The sequence below is a fragment of the Pseudonaja textilis genome, chromosome 3, assembly GCF_049901715.1.
Source record: "Pseudonaja textilis isolate UNSWEBS1 chromosome 3, rPseTex1.2, whole genome shotgun sequence".
In the NCBI taxonomy this organism is placed as follows: Eukaryota; Metazoa; Chordata; class Lepidosauria; order Squamata; family Elapidae; genus Pseudonaja; species Pseudonaja textilis.
Genome location: NC_141992.1, coordinates 139716631 through 139737400, shown reverse-complemented (window position 1 = coordinate 139737400; position 20770 = coordinate 139716631). Strand labels below are relative to the sequence as shown.

At 38.1% G+C, this 20770-nt stretch overlaps 1 long non-coding RNA gene across 2 annotated transcripts in view; it reads left to right on the top strand.

The window, feature by feature from the left end:
- LOC148126345 (uncharacterized) overlaps positions 1–20770 on the top strand; it is a 62604-nt gene that overhangs the window by 2086 nt on the left and 39748 nt on the right. The window lies entirely within an intron of this gene.

Genomic DNA, 20770 nt, shown 5'->3' with positions numbered 1-20770 from the left:
CCAATTTTGACCATTTGTTGTCTGTTTGACAAGAATGCTTCTATCCAGTTATGCAGGTGTCCAGAGATACCGTAAGATTTTAGTTTTAGTAGTAGTTTGTCGTGTACCACTGAATCAAAGGCTTTATATAAGTCTATGTAGATTGTGTCTATTGCTTTGCCCTGATCGAGTTGTGGAGTCCATATGTTTTTGCAGTGTAAGAGTTGCAGATTACAGGATAGTTTTTTTTCTGAAACCAAATTGTTTATTAGAGAGTAGGTTGTTTGTCTCTAGTTGGAGGATAATGGATTGGTTAATAATTGATTCCATGACTTTACAGGTGATGCAACATAAAGAGATTGGTCTGTAATTTTCAACTAGGCTGGGGTCTCCCTTTTTGAAAATGAGGATGACCGTGGCTTGTGACCATAGTTTTGGCAAAGAGTTGGTCTTGAAAGATTTTTCAAAGATTATGCTCAGAGGTTTGGCTATGGCAGTGGATACCTTTTTTAAGAAGTAGGCACATATTCCGACTAGTCCAATAGATAGAGATGGTTTTAGATTGCATAGTGCTTTTTCAACATTGTCTTCTGTAAAATTGATATGTATTAGATCATTGTAGTTGTCTGTGGTTCGACTAGGAAATACTGGGCTTGATCCATTGCTGTTTACAAATACTGTATGTGTTAAAGAGGTTGGCTTTAATGGTGTCATCATTGCAGATTTTGCCATTAGGTCCTTTCAGGGGTGGGATGGACCTTAAGTCTTTTAGTTTGTTGTTTACAAAATTGTAGAAAGCACAGGTGGAATTGGTGCGTAGAAGGTTTTCCTCTTGTTTAATGTGATCATTGGTGCATTCAGTCTTTGTATTGGCTTTTGAAGTTGGCAATGTGACCAGATTTGTTTTTCCACCAAAGATGACAGTTAGATGACAGTTTAAGAGCTTTGGCTTTTTTAGGAGAAGAACTGTGAGCTGCTGGCATAAGACTACAAATTATGTACTTCTAACTGCTTGACTGGTGTACTTACATGAAGAACTCTATGACTGATGGTATACTTTAAATTTCTCTTTTATCTTTGTGATATGGCTGCGCAAATGCAGATGCACAGCCCAATTGAAATAGGATACACCCATTTAAATAAAGAAGAAGAAAAAGCAGTGTTTAGTAGCAATTCCTTTTTTAAAAAAAAATTACTCCAACAAACTAGCCCTCGTGGGTGTATCTGGTCAGCCACTATCAGCCTATTGAATCAAAGCTACAATCTTCTTTTTAATTACTTAATTTATCTTTATTTATGGCTATAGTGATAGCGTTCAAATGACACTAGATCATTTAAAAACCTCTTAGCCAGATCCTATTGGGACCGCCATATAATTGAAAACATTTAGCAGAATATTTTAGGGAACGATGCCAAGGAATGAACAAGAGACTTACATTTCAATTTAAACTACCAGACAAAAATCATTTCAAACAGTCAAGGCTGTAGCTGGGAGAAAATGCAAGCTTTGTAATTTACATAGACTTTATTTTTTATAACCTAAAATTATTTTCTCTCTTTGTTGCACTTGACATCTTACTAACATCACTTCTGAACTGTCTGACATTCCCTTTAATCAACTAGCAAGACGTAACAGGCACAGCTCTGATATAAAAGGATTACATCATTAGCTAAAAGTGCTGAAGGAATCAAGACCTGTATATCAGGTTGTGGAAGCAGTAACCTCCATGAGGATAACTAAGGGTCAGGCCACATGCAGTAAATTTTCCTAGCAAAAGAAGAAATAATTCCCACTTTTTCCTATTAGGGAAAGCCACATATCAATTGGCTACAGTGAATCCTCTGGTATGTAAGCAATGGGAGAGTATGGATTCAATCATTTGTTTTTATCTTCTTATCTATGTATCAGTCTGTCTGTCTATCTCCAATCAACATTTGCAAATCTATATATGCAATCTGTGTATGTGTGTGTGTGTGTCTGTATGTGTATACACACACATACAGACACACACACATATTGCATATATAGATGCATGTGTACATATATATAAAGGTAAAGGTTCACCTCGCACATATGTGCTAGTCGTTTCCAGTTCTAGGGGCGGTGCTCATCCTCGCACATATGTGCTAGTCCTTTCCAGCTCTAGGGGGCGGTGCTCATCTCCATTACAAAACTGAAGAGCCAGCGCTGTCCGAAGATATCTCCATGGTCATGACTAAATGCTGAAGGGGCACGGAACGCTGTTACCTTCCCACCAAACTGATCCCTATTTTTCTACTTGCATTTTTACATGCTTTCAAACTGCTAGGTTGGCAGAAGCTGGGACAGGTAATGGGAGCTCACTTCAGTACGCTAGGGATTCGAACCACCGAACTGCCGACCTTTCTGATTGACAAGCTCAGTGTCTTAGCCACTGAGCCATTGCGTCCACTGTGTGAGTATATATACACATACACACATACAGATTGCATATATAGATTTGTAAATGTTGATTGGAGATAGATATACATATTGCAGTGCAGGTTTAATTTTATCAAATTAGGCAAAGTATCCTAATAGACCAAATCATAAACACTGTACTGATATTTGCTTTTGTTTAGTTTCAGGTTTCTTCCTCAAAAACTCCCACCCATCTATCCCAAAGTGTTTCAACAATTGCTGTATAAACAACCTTATCGTATTTAGGCCTGACAACACTTGAATAGAATTTACCAACTCAGGTGCACTTGAGAATCCAGATGGAACTTTATAATAATCATAGTGCAATACAAAAGTTGTCAATTGGTAAAATTATGGTGCCAATTCTACTTTGATAGCATCTAATTGAGGAAAAATCCAAGCACTTCATATAGCATAATATTTATTGTCGGTATGGGATGAAGTTTTCACACCACAGCCTTTTTTATTGTCATCACATCAGTGCAAAGGTAGATTTCATTCCCCTCTCTCTCCCTCCCTCCTTCCTTCTCCCTCCCTCCCTCCCTCTCTCTCTGCAGTATCAACATATTTGACACACAGTTTGTACCTGCATATGTTTATTCTAATACTATTCTAGCAGATTGTCTCTCAGTCACCATTTATAGCTCCCATATGGCACATAATTCAGATTTTGTGCAAGAGATACATCAGACTCATTGACTATAACTCTGTGAGGATATTCAATAATTTGCACATCCCCTTCAAACCTCTTCAAATTACTTTTCCAGCTGACAATGAGAATCTACCATGGCACTTGCAACATAGTTCAGATTTTTCTTTCTGAAAAATATGAAGGCCATGATAGCTCCAAGTTTTCTTTTATAACATGTACAAAATAATTACATTAAAATTATGCAGTAAAGTAGCCCAAACACATGAGCAGGACTGTCCATAACCATTTAACACACACACGCACACACACACACACACACACACACACACACACACACACACAAGCATATACACACAACCATTTTCAGAAGTGGTTTTCCATTACCTTTTTCCTATGGCTGAGAATGTGCTAAAGTCACCCAGTTGGCAAATTTGTATGTATACATATAGAAGAACTTAATTCCTTGCTTGCAAATTCTGCACAGGAAAGTTTACTATAAATGAAATTCCATGCTCTCCCAATCACAAAGCACCATTCACTAGTTTCTTCCCAATAGGACTCGTGATTTATTTCTCTCCAGAATCTACAAAAATTCTCTCTTCATCATTTCTATTGTTCTAACACACCATACAAACTTGCTCCTTGTGGTTTTTTTTAGCTCATGATGCAAGGTAATTTTTCATAAAAAATATGAAATAAACATCCATAATATTTCTGCATTAGAAATATGTGCATGTGGTGCAATATGTTGTTTTGTGGATGGTACTGGATTCACAAAAGATTCTGAGTGTGACTGGCTTAAATCTAGGAATACAATGTCTTTTGACTGCATTTTACTGGCCTTTTTGCCATCACCACACCAGAGGTGGTATTCAGCAGGTTCTGACCAGTTCTGAAGAACCGGTAGCAGAAATTTTGAGTAGTTCAGAGAACCGGCAAATCCCACCTCTGACTGGAGATTTTACAGGATCCTTCCCCTGCCATGCCCACCAAGCCACGCCCATAGAACTGGTAGTAAAAAAAATTGAATCCCACCCCTGCACCACACAATGCATTTTCATACCAGTTGCTTTTGAGTGGTATCTGCTTAAGGGTGTATGCATAACATAGCTAATTTCTTAAGTCCTTTAACATATGCAGCTCTTCTGTTCTTCGACCAGCTGTAAATTATTTCATCACAACATTGTTTGAAGCAAAATACTTATGCATTTTTCTCCTGATAAAGCTTGGGGGGAAAAAATACTAGAGTTCCCAAACAGAGCTGCAGTACAACTGTTCCGGTAGCATCTCCATTGTTCATCTTAATAGCGATTTCATAGAATGTGATTTTGGGAATAGCAGAGAAGGAAGTACAAGCTCCACTGGTGCTTATGATGAAGCTAGATTAAAGTTGAAAAGACATCGGGCTGCCGATGTGCCCAAAGGCAAAAAGTAAGTTTAATACTGGAAAGATATGTGTACTATTGGTACAGGGAATGTCAGAACCATGAACCAAGGCAAACATGATGTTGTCAGAGCAGAGATGTCAAGAGTGGGCATTGACATTCTGTAAACCACTGACTTGAAATGGACTGGAATGATCACTTCATATCGGAGAAGCATCAGGTCGTCTGCTGCGGACAAGAAAATCACAGAAGAAGTAGAGTAGCCATCACTATTAACAAGCGTGTCAAAGTCAAGTATTCAGACACAGTCCCAAAATGATATCGCTGTCTCAACTCCAGTCTAAAAGCAAAGCAATCAATAGCATTAATTGTTGTAATATTTTTGGAATTGTAAGCAGCCCAGAGTTATTGATTGAGATGGACAGCTACAGAAATTGAATAAATAGTATGGTTCTTCAGGTTTATGCTCCAACCACAAATGCAGAGGAAGCAAAAGTTAAACAGCTGTATGGTAACACACCACACACACAAAAACTACATCATTCTAATAAGCTACAGATAGTCTCTTCTATAGTTAGATCTTGCCGAAACTGAAAAGAGAGTTGAAATAGCTGAACATATCCATCAGTTCTTGAAAAATCCCAATGAGAACAAGTTTCTTTTATTATTTCAATGTGGAGGTCTCCCAACTCCATAATGAATCCAGATGGCTTATGGATAAAAATTAAAAGATAACAAAATACATCCAGAGGAAATAAAAGCTAGCTAACTGGAACCAAGATTGATTAAATAGTAGTAGATAATCAGTTGCTTCAGGTTTTTAAAAAGAGACTGGATGGTCACTTGTCTGAAATGGTACAAGGTCTCCTACTTGAGTAGAGGATTGGACTCGAAGTGTCAGCCGGTGCTCCATTCAAAATCCAAGAAAGAAATACTTAGACTCTTTTAATTAGAGAAAAGATATCTTTTACTGGAAGTCAAGTGGTAGCAAACAAAAGAATTCTGAATCTGAGAAAATAGGCGTGTAAATCACATATACAAAGTGATGGCAATGTTCCCACCCCCAATAGTTCAAATGGTTCTTCCAATTAAAAGTTGTGAATGTCATCATGTGGACATCTTCAGGTGGTGATGAGGCTTCTGTCCATTGACCTTGGCATACTTTGATAAAGGTTTGCAGCTGCGCAGAGAAGAGAAAGCTAAGCAAGAAATAGAAACCTAAGCAAGAATGTACTCTCCCCCCCTCCTCAGTTTATACAATAGTAGTGTGCAACACCTCCAGCTCACTTCCCATACTTCCCCCCCCCCGTTACTTATGACAGCTGAAAGATGCAAAGCAAAAGAAGAAAATCTTGAAGGCTGACAAGAAGACCTCCAAGTTCCCTTCCAGCTCTATTTTGATTGATTGATTAAATATTCCTATATCCAGATTAGTAGAAAGAGATATAAATGAAGACCTGTACTCAAAGGATGAATTCGTTCCTTGTCAAATAAAGGAATTAGCATAGCAATTTTGTAATTTAATTATTTTGTTTTCATTCTTTGTAGCCTGTATTTACTCTCACTTGCCCCCAGCTCCCAAGCATGAAATAAACCAGGATTGCATTGTACTACCAGCATTAAAGGCAAGGTCAGTCATTTAATACTGGAAACATGGAATCCTTCACATTATCTTGCCCACAAAGTATGGGACTCTAGGGACTGCAACATGCCCAGACAACTCCATCCCTACTTAGATATCCTTTGTTGGACTAAGGATGAATCCTTTGACTATTCAAGTCTTGATTGTGTCCAACATATCAATGAATACTTTGATACTCCACCAATTATCAGTACCTGACCGTATGTGTTACCTGCTGATATTCTGGAGCCCTCACAATGACTCTTTGGAGCAGACTGCAGGACAGATGTCCCTCTACCCTTGAGGATGAATGCCTGTATGGCTTCAGATCAATGCCTAAGTTTTTTTCACCGTGCAGCCTCTTAGTGTAGCTGAACACCAGATATTGAATTACCCTTCGCTGCAACAGCTGCTTTCTGTGGTTGCTTTCCGAAGAAGCACTGTATATTTATTCCATTACTCAAGGTAGCAAAAAAATATAGCAATAGGTAATCAGCTTAATTATTCTACCATGCAATTTTATGTATAAGCAGGAAAGGGAGGGTGCAAGAGCTATCTGAGCTGAAGCTATTTGCCAACAGGCATTGGTTTGCTCGGTCAAGTGCCAGGTAGTTTTTATAAGATTAGCAAAGTTATTAGAAGAGAAGTAGTTATGGGGAGAGTGGTGAAAGGTGAATTATTTTTCTTTCTAAACAAAATCTACACTTAATTCTCCGAATCCTTCCTTCCTTCCTTCCGCCCTCCCTCCCTCTCCCTCCCTTCTTCCTTCCTTTTTTAAATCTCATAATCATATTGTCCTTCTATTCATATTGCCATAGATTGTATGCCAGGTGCCATTTGAATTTTAATCTCATCTACTGATTTTCCCCAATCCCAGTTTTATGCCATCTACAGATTTTTACAGGCATAATAGACATTTTTTCATTTGATCTACCACAGTGAACCTATATTGGACCCTTCAGTGACTCTGCTTGATGCCAGTATATAAAATTTTCCTTTCTAAAACAGTTGTGCATCACATAATACAATCATTTTTTTTCTGACCAAAATCAATAGGATATTTATAAAAACTGAATCTAATTTTTGTTGCATCTTCCAGGTTTATGATTCTATGACTAAAAGTTGTCACTGGCATCAGCTGTTCCATGTATTTATAATATTTGTATATATTGTACACTAATTAAGTAACTAAATATAACAATATAGGCATGCCTTCTCAAAGGAGAGAACATTTCTACAACCTTAAAAGGATCAGTAGAGCTGTTTTTTTAAAAAAGAAACAACCGTGATATGTCTTTATGAATTAAATGATTTTTGCTTTACAAATGTACCTTATAAAGTCTTCAATTGTGAACCCTGCTTTTCAAACACTGTGTGCTATTTGCTGCTTCATTTATGCAAATCTTATACTAGCATCTTACTCTTACCAGAATAATGGACTGAGAATGTCAATTCATATTAGAGCCATGGTGGTGTAGTGGTTAGAATGCAGTATTGCAGGCTAACTCATTGCTCACTGCCAGGAGTTCGATCCTGACCAGCTCAAGGTTGACTCAGGCTTCCATCCTTACAAGGTTGGTAAAATGAGGACTCAGATTGTTGGGGGCAATATGGTGACTCTGTAAACCACTTAGAGAGGGCTGTAAAGCACTGTGAAGTGGTATATCAAGTCTAAGTGCTGTTGCTATTATAGGCAATGATTACAGCAAGAACTTTTGTGATCAGATATGGGCAGATGTGGAAGCAATGGTACTCAGAAGATTGTGGTGGTACTGGTGGTAAAGATAAGGTCAAAGCAGGCTACAAGCATGACTTTGGAGTGAGAGAGCTGCTTAAACTTTGTTTACATACAATATACCTCCTTGGACACCACCCATCTGGTCAGGATGTGAACCAGAGAACAGTCTCTTCATTATTTCTATATTTCTATATTAAGCCTATGGAAACCATCAGATTTCTGATTCATTCATGGCTAATCTTACTGTCAGTTACTGTCAGAGTCAGTTGATTGGCTAATAGAACAGCCTTTCACAGATTATTTGCAATATTGTATTTATAAAAATGAGGCACTCACTCTTGTTACCCTAGGGTATAGAGATTGAACCTGTGTCAATAAAATGTTCTATTTCCAGCAACACATAGGTATGCTTCCATTATTTTACTGTGTATTTTTCCTTTTTGTCATTATTATTAGTAGCGGAAGCAAGATTAAGATTAGCAACCACACTGAGTCATAGCAGTGCTTATTCCTTAAGAAAAATCTGAGGACAGTTTTTTTTTCTTGACTGTAATTAATTGAAAGTATTTTATCACTTTTGGCAAGCTTTTGTCCAACAATTTGTGTTGTTTTTGAAATGTAATAAAATCTTACATGAACACACTAATTGGGGAGAGGGTGTTTACTACTCATGAAAGTCTGGTAAATTGGGAGGCGTGTCATTGTAGTGGTTTCCATCACTTATGCAATAACATTTACATCATTTGTATCGTTATGTAAATGATTCAAATTAAAATGCATCTTCTTGGGTGGGAGACTAGGAATGACTGCCCACAACATCTCAAAGGTGCCTGATTGGGGGAACAGTGTGTTCTTCATTGAGACTGCCAGGCTTCACAAGAAGAGTGGAGAGAATGGCTATATCAATAAAAGTGTATTCTGTAGCAAGGTCAAGATATCTATTGATATGTTCTCTTTATTTTGCATGCTGGACAAACTTAACTTAGAATATTGCAATGAATTCAGGGCACTGCCTTTTTTGAGGGACATTAAGAAATGAGCATGTGTGGCAAAACAATTAAGATGATGCAAAACCAGAAAGAAAAAACTTACAAGAGATGATTGGAGGTACTGCAATCTCATATCTTCAGTTCAAGAACAGAAGACTCTGCGATGCTCTGATATTGTTTTCAGATATGTGAAGGCTTTCTTGTAGAAGAGAAGTTGGAATTGTTCAGAACTGTTCCTAAAGAAAGAACATTAAACAATGAGTTTAACTTTTACAGGAATAGAGTTGGGTTAGATATCAGAGAAAAAAATCCCAAGTATAAGATCTATACAGTGATAGAAGAGACTGGACTCAGGAAGTTGTGAAGTCTCTTTTGCTATAGGTGTTTAAACAGAGGCTAGAAGTTTGTCTTTCAGGGATGATGTACAGGAGTTGGACCTTCAGGAAGTTGGAATACATCCCCTCCAAGAAATCTTCTCACAATTACGTTCAATTAATCTATGACACAGAAAAGAATTTCTGCATAATGCCTCATGTAGTCCATAGGCTATTCTCCTTTCCTGGTGAACATCAGAAGTTTCAACTGGGTTTGTAAACCTAAAACATACATCACAGGATTGTTTAAACAATCCATATTGTAAAGAAATAATGAAGAATTTCAGCTGTTTCAACTGAAAATAAGGATGCAGCATTATTTAGGTCAACAGTTTCCATAATTCTAAGTGAATTGTCCAAAATATAGAAGAATTCATCTTGAATTGTCAAATGTTTTAACTAGCGAATAATTTATATTATACCTTTATTTAATATAGTATCTCTGCATGATATGTCTGAACTCCTTTCTGTATCCTTCCAACTGAGGGTAAAACATTGATTTAACAGGTAAAGTATGGACAATTGCTGGACATGATTGTTACAACCAGAACTATAGAAATTTGATATTACTCTGTAGGCACCTTGTTTACATAAATGAATAAATCTGGTTAATTGCCTTACTCAAACAGTTATTCCAATATATGTAAATATTTATGGAAATTATTATTCCAATGACATGCTTATTGTCAGTAATTGGCATCTTATGTCACCTTCCTTGATTGTTAAACAAAGACTGTAGTAGGAGATTTTGATAGGTGAGCCCAAACTGATTTCTGGAAAGGCAGATCAGCACACGATCACTACCTAATAATGTCAGAAAATAAACGATAACTTCCAACAAATGAGCAAAAATTAGTTATAGATTTCAAAAGGTTTCAGCTCATAGTCAAGAGATAATGAATGTAATTTTTCATTACTGAGAAAAGGGTGATTTAATTTCCTGTTTCTGCAAAAACATCACAGTAAAACAGTCAAAAACTCTACTACCTAAAGGGATTTGTGATCATTAATATGACAATTGTTTGCATATAATTAGTTTATTTCCTATCACCTTCTCATACTGACTGATTCTAGAATTCCTTCCCATTGAATAGAGAAAGCATTTTTTTTTCCTGGAAAAGTACCTTTGGGACCACCATGACCTGAATGATTGAGAATCTCCATAGACATTTGCTAAATGTATGTTTGCTCTTGAATCAAATTAGACAGATGCTAAAACCCTAGTGAGGTACTATGGGTTTTTAAAATCTATTCATATGCATATTTATGGCATAAAATAACTTCCAAGTTTTGTATTACGATCAATATCATATGCATACCTTTCTTATTACATTATTCTAGTTAATGTCATAGAGTGCTGCTGCATTTTCTTATCGTTTAGACTTAGTCAGTCATTGTAAATAAATTTTCATTGATTGACTGACAGATCAAAAGATATATAACAAGATGTCAGCCAATATAAGTGCATTCACTAAGCAGATATCCTTAATGGCTGCAGACAGTAATTGACCTACATGTTTATTTAGCAGCAACTGATCAATGTACTGATTCAGCCAATAAATAAGATTGATAACTAGTAGGCTTTAAGCCACCAAGATTTTTCTCAAAGATTATATTGAATTCTAGACGGAGGCAGTTTATATGTTGCATTTCAATGAAGCAACATTAACATAAATAGTAATCTTTGTCATTCTTTTTAACAAGATAAATAGGACATTTCAGATAGCAGATGGCTGTTCCTGTACTATACACTGGATTAAATCTGGATGATCTTCTGATTTCCATAAGCACTCCTCCCTTATTATAAACATGACTTAGCAACTAACTTGTCTGCAGGAAGTCTTCCTGGAGGAGCCAAATGAGTGGACGCTGCATGTTTATCCATAGACAGATATTTTCCTATAGCATGGTCACAGTGAAGATCGGCCTTAATTCAAGCAAGGTTACCTGGACAAATCTTACATGTTTGGAAAGTAGGCAAGAAGCAGCCTAGTTTAGCATAGTCCGGAACTGACATGCCTGATTGCAGAGATATCACATTTCATTGATATTAATTCTTAGCCAGGTAGCAGAAGGAATTCCTGTGGTTTTATATAGATGGAATAAAAATATAGGCTGTAGTGTTCCTCAGTATCTGGCTTTCATTAGTGGTTCTTTTGCTATTTTTATCTGCTACATAGCATAGTGCAGGTGGCAGATTTGAAAATCTTGTTCTTTTTAAGGTGGAAAAGTTTTTAGAAGCATTAGGGGGTTTTGTTGTTGTTGTTGTTGTTGTTTTAAACCCATATGGAAATAATTTGCTTTGCAACAAGGTAGCCATGAAATGTATTGTCAATTCACCATCCAACTTCTCAATCTCTTGTTTTTAGAGGCACATTGAAGGGATGAAGGATAAAACTGAGGCTTAGAAAAGAAACGTAGTAATAGATTATGGCTTCCTTTTCAAAGCATGTTGCATTTCTATCGTTCAGCTGCCACAGTTCCAAGGTTTAAGAGATCTGGTCAACTGATATTTAATGCTTTCCACAGACAGATGTACTTTGTAGCGGCAAAGAGTAATTCATCAAGCTGTTTAAGTCTAGGATGGTCACTGTTACTGGTTGAGCTCATCAATCCTATTAAACTGCCACAATTATTATAATTCTTTAATGTAGGAAAGGCTTTGTATTGTCCGAAAGACTAGCTAGAGTTATTCTGTTTTTTATGGTTGAAAACTGATTTATGCTTGTAATACCTTGTTGGTTTGATTTTGGAGTGGGGACTTTCCTGCCATTAAATGTGCTGGAACAGCTCTTCGTAGTGGCAAAAGCAGGGAAGAGGCCTTTTATACTATCAAAAAACCCTTGAGCCATTCTTCTTCTCTGATGTAGGCAGGCTTCTATGTTACTGTCTCCTGAAGACAAAATTTCCCCCTAGGCCTTTAATATATGACATCGTGTTATGGGTATGAAAATTATTCTGAAGCAAAATGCGGGTAATACAATGGTTTCTCCATGTACTCGATTTGTGTCTGCTATTGGAAAGGTCCATCAGTCCATTGAAACATCTGGAAAGTTCCAGGCTCAGCTCCTTGCATCTTCAGCTTAAAAAAATGGAACAGTCGCACTTGATAGAAATCTTCATCTCAGAATATGCACAGTGCTTGCCAACCAGTGCATAATATTGGTTTTGTTCAGTGGTGAGATTCAATTTTTTTTACTACCGGTTCTGTGGGTGTGGCTTTGTGGGCGTGGCAGGGGAAGGATACTGTAAAATCTCCAGTCACAGGTGGTATTTGCTGGTTCTCTGAACTACTCAAAATTTCCGCTACTGGTTCTCCAGAACCTGCTGAATACCACTTCTGGTTTTGTTGCTGTATTCTTCAAACTATCTTCTCAGTGTTCCCATGATTCTTAAAATCAGCCTAGTGGCAACAGTAATCTGAATCACATTGTATTTCTGCCATATGCTGTCAAAGCATATATTTGTGACATCACACTGACAGTGAGTTACAGATGCATATACCCATATATGGAATATCAGAACAAATAAAATAGGCACAGGACTAAGGCATGGAGACTGTTTTTTTTTTTAAAGACACTTTATGTAACAACTAAGAATTAAACAAATTCCAATATATAAAATTAATTTTATTTTAAAGTTATCTCTTTATTTAAAAATTAAATAAAATCACAATTTACCAGGTCACTTACTTAACAACAAAAACATTGACCCAAAGATGAAGGAAATAAAAGAGGAAGTCTCCTTTTTCAGACTTTTAGGGTATAGTGCAGTAAACTGTAGAGCTGTAGTTACATTTCACTAGATTTGTGACATTTTTGGAGTGTGACCTCATCTAATGTGGCCTAAGCTAAGGAGGCCTCAGTTTTTAGTAAGCAAGTCTTTAACTGTATTGTAAAATAGAGTTTGAAAAGTCTGGCCCTACATCTAAATATTTCACTCAGATTCATTGATCTTCTTTAAAATTGTGTGATCATCTTAACACCACTGCAAATGAGAAACATGGGTGATCACTGCAACTTAAATCAATTTACATGGAGACTAGTAGGATCCAGTTATTAATATCAGATATACCAAACTGGCTCTCTGTTTTAGCACTGATTACTGATTCAAAGTAAAGTAGGAGAGCCAGAGGTGGTATTTGGCAGGTTCTGACCAGTTCTGGAGAACTGGTAGCGGAAATTTTGAGTAGTTTGGAGAACTGACAAATCCCACCTCTGACTGGAGATTTTACAGGATCCTTCCCCTGCCACGCCCACCAAGCCACGCCCACAGAACTGGTAGTAAAAAAAAAAAAGATTCTGAGGAGAGCAGGATCTAGCCTTCAGCTGAGACTCTTTCTGCCACTCACAAAGTAACCTGAGAAAAAGACTGAGGTTTTTCAGCATGGGTCGCCATGTGGACAATAGAAGAAACCTACCACTTTTTCTTTTAGCAAATTTAAAAAGTTAATAGGCCTATTTATTAGACTTACAGTAGTACCGAGTATAAAAGTATAAATGTGCTTCAGAAAGTCATACATTCAGTTGTTATTCATTGAAGACAGATCCCTTAACATTGGGATTTGTTTAGTTACTCATCACTCATCACATTTAATAGCTCATTCCGACATACTGCTTTTTACATGAGTAAAGATTAGAGTTGAGGATAAGTCAGTAAATACTGAGATTCTCAGGAATCTTCACGCCAACTACCAAACTGTTTTATCTGGTTACAGCAGAGGACCATCAGTCAGTGCTCAGCTCCTTTTCTGATTAATATCAATAGATAATGACCAAGGGACAGGAAGACTTAGCTCATAAAATATAAGTGCATATCAATCACCATACGTAATTCTGTGCTCAAGTAAAATCAGCTTGAGACATTCCACATTGTGTGTGTGTGTGTGTGTGTGTGTGTGTGTGTGTGTGCACATGTATAAGCTCTCTGTTTGGATTTGCAGCCAGAAAAGCAGATCTGCATAAGATGAATAGTCGGTTATAATTTAGTCCCGGTTCATAAGAATGAGTTTGTATATTCATTCCATTTACTCAGTCATATATACTGCTGCTATCTATAAATCAGAGAAAACAAAGTCAGGTTTTAGAATTCTTCTAAGATCTTTTAACAAATTCTCTTAGGAATGAGCGTTCCTTTTTTCTGCTAGCACCATTCCTAACTGAGAGCCAGGAAATCTCTTTAATCTTACTCCCTCACCCAAGGCAGCCAAAACAACTATCTAGCTCTAGGATTTGTATACAGCAATGTTTCTCAACTTCTGCAACTTAAGATATGTGAACTTCAACTGCCAGAATTCCCCATCCAGTATTCTTTTTTGGTCTTTACATAAGTTCATTCTATATATACCAGGTGTGATGACCCAGAGTATAACACAAACACCACAAAATCCAAAACGTAAATAAATGTCCTTTAATGCCACCAGCTTGGCCCCACTGTTCAATAATTCTCAGTTGGAGATAAAACTTATTCAAAAATAGTCTTCAAAAGAAAGCAATACAGTTCAAACTTAATGAGCAGATAGAGGTAAAATAAAAAAACCAAAACAAACTACAATGAAAGAATTTCCACAACAGACCAGGATAAGTAATTACCAATGTCAAGGAGATAACAAGGCACAGTCTGTTGGAAGGACGCCAACCAACATAACTTCAGCCCAAAATAAAACATGCTTTGCTTCTAGCAACGCTGTGTTTTAACCATCTCTCTTATATACTATTCTCCCCAGCTGAAACCAATGAGGGGGACCATGACCGCTTCCTCTCTCATAAGCCAAGTTGTTTCCTTCTCCGTTCCTCCCTGCATGTCCTAGGATGAAGAGGGGATGGGTCTGGTTCTTCCTCTGACTGCCCAGCCGGCCCCTGCCCTTCCCCAGCTTCCTCCACAACATCCGGAGCCACACCTCCACTCCCTCAGAGTCCAATTCTACCAAGGGCATGACACCAGTCATGTCAAACTCAAGGCATGTAGGCCAGATCTGGCCTGCAGGGTTGATTAAATGTGGCCCATGGGGCCACCCTAGAAACAGTGAAGTACCAGCCTACAGTGCCTCTGCCAACAAAAACTGAGTTCGTGAAGAAAATAACGGAGCTCTGTTTTTGCTGGCAGAGGGCTGCAGGAGGCCATTGCAGCTGAAAACAGAGCCCAGAAGGGCCGCCCATGGCCCTCACAAGCTCCATTTTTGCTGGCAGATTGCTAGCAAAACAAACTACTAGCAAAAGTGGCATTTGATCACACAAACGAGGTTGAGCTGGCCATGCCCACCCTGGCCATGACCAGCCCGGTCCCCTGAGGTCAAACACAACCCTGATGTGGCCCTCAATGAAATCAAGTTTGACACCCCGGATATATATGGTATATATGTATGTATGTATGTATGTATGTATGTATGTATGTATGTATTTAAAATTTACATGCTGTTCAAGTGGCCAATACAGTGTTTTTCAATCTTGGAAGCTTGAGTATGTGTGGACTTCAACTCCCTGATTTCTTCAATCAAAACAGAACAGATATGAAGCACAGACATCTTCAGTCTGCCAAGATTGAGAAACTCTTCACTAATAGAACCATAGACTAAGTGATTTCAAAAGTGATTAAGATTGTGTACTACAACACAACCCAGAGGTTTACAGGCATGGAATCTAGGATATTTTGCATTCAAAATATCCTGGTATTTCACACTGAAAAGTTTCTGTACCCTTTGCTTCAACGAATAGAAAGCTAGAGTAGTGTACAAGAATACATGTACTTTCAAGGAAGATCGCTTTTGTCATGCCCCTGGTGGAGATTGACTCTGAGGGAGAGGAGGAACAGGCGATAGGGAGTAGAAGTGTGGCTCTAGAGGTTGTGGAAAAGGCTGGGGAAGGGCAGAGGAGGACCCAGGCCCATCCCCTCTCCATCCTAGGGTACACATGGAGGAGAGGATAAGAGAGAGACATGGTCTACCGGGGAGGAGAGAGCCGTGATCCTCCTCATGGGCTGCAGCTGTCACAACTGGATAAGAGGACGGACATGAGTACGGGTGAGTGCTGGAAACAAAGCATGGAAATATCTCTAGTTTATTTTCCTCTCTGAGTTTGGCATCCTTCCCAGTGTGTGTTCTGATATCTGTGGACATTTTCAAGTCCTTATCTTGACTGGTTTGTATTGTTTTTTACTCTTTATTTCCTCCCTCTTGTAACTGCTTGTGTGGGAGTTTTTTTATCTCCAGTCAAGGATATTCAGAGTTTGGAAGCAAAGTGAAGGAATAAAAGTGGCTTCACCTGTTTTTGTGACTGTGCTTATTTTGTATCCCACCCTGGGTCATCACAGCTTTCTTTAAAATACTCCTGAGGTGTTAATGGACAAAGCACCTAAGAAAAATGACTTCATTTCCAAGTAATCTAGTGCTCCAAAAGCTGATCAATTCTCTTTCATGAATACATGTATAATGCATGCATCTCACTCATCAGTTGATAGTCTATTCTAAGAAGAAAAAGATGGAAATATATGGAAACTTAAAGATTTGCCATCCCATCAGCTACAAATTGCACTTGGCTAATGGACTTACTGGTATACTTCCCTTACCCAATAAATATTTTTTTTCTTCTGATTCATAACTTTTCCAGCAAAATCTGATGAGTTTTCAGAAATGTTACAATTTTCATCTGATTTTTAGAGAAGTTGTTCGAGTGGAGTTGTGTTTTGTTTTGAGGCAGATGCACAGTAAGCATTTCATTGGATAAATAATTTTTTTATCTTAAGTAAATGCTGTTAACTTATATATGTATATGGGGTGTTGTCAAAGACCATCTGGAAATGTCTACATGTCTTTATACAACCAAAAAGACTAGTCCTTCACTTGAAAGCTTCAGCCTAGTTCATGGATTGGTAACTATGGCCCCTTTACAAATTTTGGACTTCAACTTCCAGAATTCCTGAGCTAGCCATGGGTGTTGAAGTCCACATTTGTAAAGGGGCATAGTTACCCAAACCAGGCCTAAGTGAACAGCCAGTGGTTAAGGCACCAGGTAGAAATCAGGAGAGTCAAAGTTCATCATACTCCGTAAATCCATCCCATTGTTTTATTTTATGATGTTATATTTCTCTAAAAATATATTGATTCAACTTCTGAATGAATGTCAGCAGCATGACAGCATGCCATATAGAATTGGTCTAGAGCAATGCAAAATACATATGGAAGTATGCTTTGTGAAATTGGTGATGATTGATTAAAAATGTTGTAAATTATGTATGTGTGTGTGTGTGTGTGCATACATGCCTGCACATGTCAGAAATTAAACTTATTTGTATGCCTTACTAATGTTGAATCAAAGAAACAACAGAGTGAAGAGAACTAGTGTTTAAAAAAAACCTGATTAATTCTTTACAGATAGCTTTTGATCTGCTGGAAAATTTGTTTTTGTCACAATCTTGCTGGAAATATCTGTAATGTAGACATTGGCTTCAGTTCTATTCACATTTTCCTGGAAGGAGTCCAATTAAAGAGACCACATGTTACTTGTGAACAGACAACTTAAAGTCATAAATGAACTTAATAACCATTCCCTCACCAGGGAACTCTGAAAATTGTAGTTTTGTGGGGAAATATAGTGATATTTAATATACTTGTTAACATTGTCACTGAAGTACTATTCTCAGAACTCTTTGAGGAACAATGAAAGTTAAGCAAGTATAAATGCAATATTAGGTCCAGGGATCTTTAGATTGAAAACAGGGAATGCAGTCCTATTTGGCAAAAGAAATATGAATCTTGAACCCCAGATTATGGATTTAGATTTTTTTTTAAAAAAATGTGTGTGTGAAGCATTGGAATTCATTTTAGCTAGTTTTAATCCAAATAACTTCAGTTCACTGTCACTTTGATCTCCCACACCCTGTTTTTTCCAACTTGTAGGCACTCAAAGATCATGGAGATGACCCACTCCAAACTCACAGAAAATTAAAAGTTGAGAGCTTTGTAGCTGGCTTCAGGTTAATTCCCAGAAGGCTGAGCGAAAGTCATGCTATATTATTTTTCTGTCACCTAGAAGGGTAATAGAACCACCCAAAAGCAATGCCACAACATTCACCTCCCCAAAGCAGCTTAACAATACTGTGGCTAAAAGTATCCATGCCAGCCAAAAGATCTAGGAGAATCAATAAAGCTGCCCTTTCTGTAGCTCTCTGCCAGTATAGATTATCTATCAGAGCAATCAAGGCTGATTCAGTGCTAAATCTGGAGCAATGCTCAGATAAAAAAAGGACCAAAATAATGTATTTAATTTAAGAACCACTCGTGCTCCCATCTTTTCCACCGGCCTGGTTAAATGTATAAAAACATTGATCAATTGTCAATAGCTAATGAAATTGACTGGATCCAATGATGATACCTTAAGCATGGGCTCCTCTGCGCTGCTTCCTTTTAAGTGGTAGGTAAATGCAAATATGTTTATACTTATTAGGCAGAAGATGATCTGACTGTATGCACCCCACTAATTCCCATGAGCACTTTTTGATGCATAGAAATTTCCTGCTGACACCCTGAATTTTTTTGTACACCATGCACACATGCACACATTGTTACATAGAAACAGCTAGGCTTACCAATGGGGATGCTCATGAAATGTGTGTGTGAGAGAGAGAGAGAGAAAGAAGGGGGGGCTGGATCCATGGATCCATCTTGAGACAGATTTTCAGGGCTTCCACAACGGGGGATGGGCGAACTGTGGGAACAAGAGAGTAGCAAAGGGAATATAGCCATAACAACATTCTTTCACAAGAGATCAAGGATAAGCTGCTGGCACCTGGAGGGGAGTGACCGAAATTTGGTGGCAACTGAGACAGGAGATTGATTGGGCCATGTGATGTAAAAGTCACTAAATGGGGCAGGGTGTGAGTTTTGGTGTGGAGGGGGGGAAAAGGCAGGAATTCAGATTTGTTCTTTCCCCAGATGTGCCAACATGACTTCTCTAATAAATTCTTACTTTGATGGATTTTGTCTGAGAATTCTGAATTGCATTGAGGGTTTAACTGAAATGCTGACATTAACCCAAATCTCCAGTTAAGAAAATTCCAGCAGACAGTGTGTGTGTGTGTCACAGTGGCTATTGGTGGTGCAGAACTACAGGCTAACTCACTGCTCACTCCAGCAGTTTGATCCTGACTGGCTCAAGGCTGACTCAGTCTTCCATCCTTCCAAGGTTGGTAAAATGAGGGCCCATACTGTTGAGGGCAATATGTTGACTCTGTAAACTGCTGAGAAAGGGCTATAAAGCACTATGAAGTGGTATATAAGTCTAAGTGCTATTGCTATTTCTACAGCAAGCACTGTTTTTGCAGAGTAGGTTAAGGGGAGTGTTTGTGATACTACACTGCTGCCAAGATTTATTGATTACTTAAGCATAATTTTGTCAAGATGGAAAAAAGAAAGCCAAACAAGCTTATAGAAACATACAAAAAGGCTATTGCTTTAGAAAGTATCTGGCAGCAAGCTCTGAGTGAATGTATTTTGACAAGCACAGTTGGTACATTTCTGTCTAATCTAGAGGCTTTGTTAGTTCCCTCTGCACTAAATCAACCATCCAGGCATATTTCTCCTGTGAGCAGGAGGATAATTCTGGTATACACTACAGCTAGAACTGTGTTTTGACTGCTCCACCATTAGGTATATGTTTGCAAAAGGTATATTTTTGTAAAGACCAGTGTAAGGTTGCAAGAAAATTCCACTGGAGAGTAGCCTCGGATTTCCTGGAGCAGTGCCATTTGATCCAAATGTATCCAAGTGCATTATCACTGTGTGGGGGGAAAAAAGTGCTGACTGTAAGCAAAAAGATATATTGAAAAGCTCTGGTGATAGAAAAGATTCATGAACATAAGAGTTGCTTGATATTGAGCCTGTCCTCTATCTACCTCTCTCCTTATCAGGGCTAGCTTTCTTTTGACGTTCCAGATGGTTGTGGCATTACCATTCCCAGATGCTTTGGCCAGATGACCCAACATGCTGGGAATGGGAGCCCAGCAACATCTGGGCTCCCACCCATGCTTTCTTCGCCACCATTTTCCCAGGCATTCAGCCGCAAATGGAACCTTTTTCAGCCCCTCACAAAGTGGAAACGAATTTGGATTTTGGCTGGGCAGTCATGTGTTCCCTCATGAGATATGGTGCTTGATGAAAACTAGAGGTGATTTTGGAAGCAGATGGCTTGAAAAATATTGGTTCAATGAGACAATAACCACTATACCAAGAGTTTAAATGGAATCTGGGACACTTGCCCAACTTCTAGCTGATGTTTCTACCCCTTGTGCATGCAACCCCCATGTTTTAAAGAGGCCCTTGCAGAAGCAAGAATGCTTCTTTACTCAGGCTCAGTAGCAATTCTATTAAGAATAGCAATTCTATTAAGAAAAAATTATCTCACTCTTAGATTATGAGTGCTGCGTGTCCATCTACATTTCTACAATAATCATCTTGAAATATGCATTTCTGCAAACACACAGACAAACGAGAATCTCTCTGAGATGAATGAAATCCCTCTTTGATCACTGGGGATTTTAAAAAGAGATTGGACAGCCATTTGTTGGAAATGATAGAGGGTCTCCTGCTTGACCAGGGGG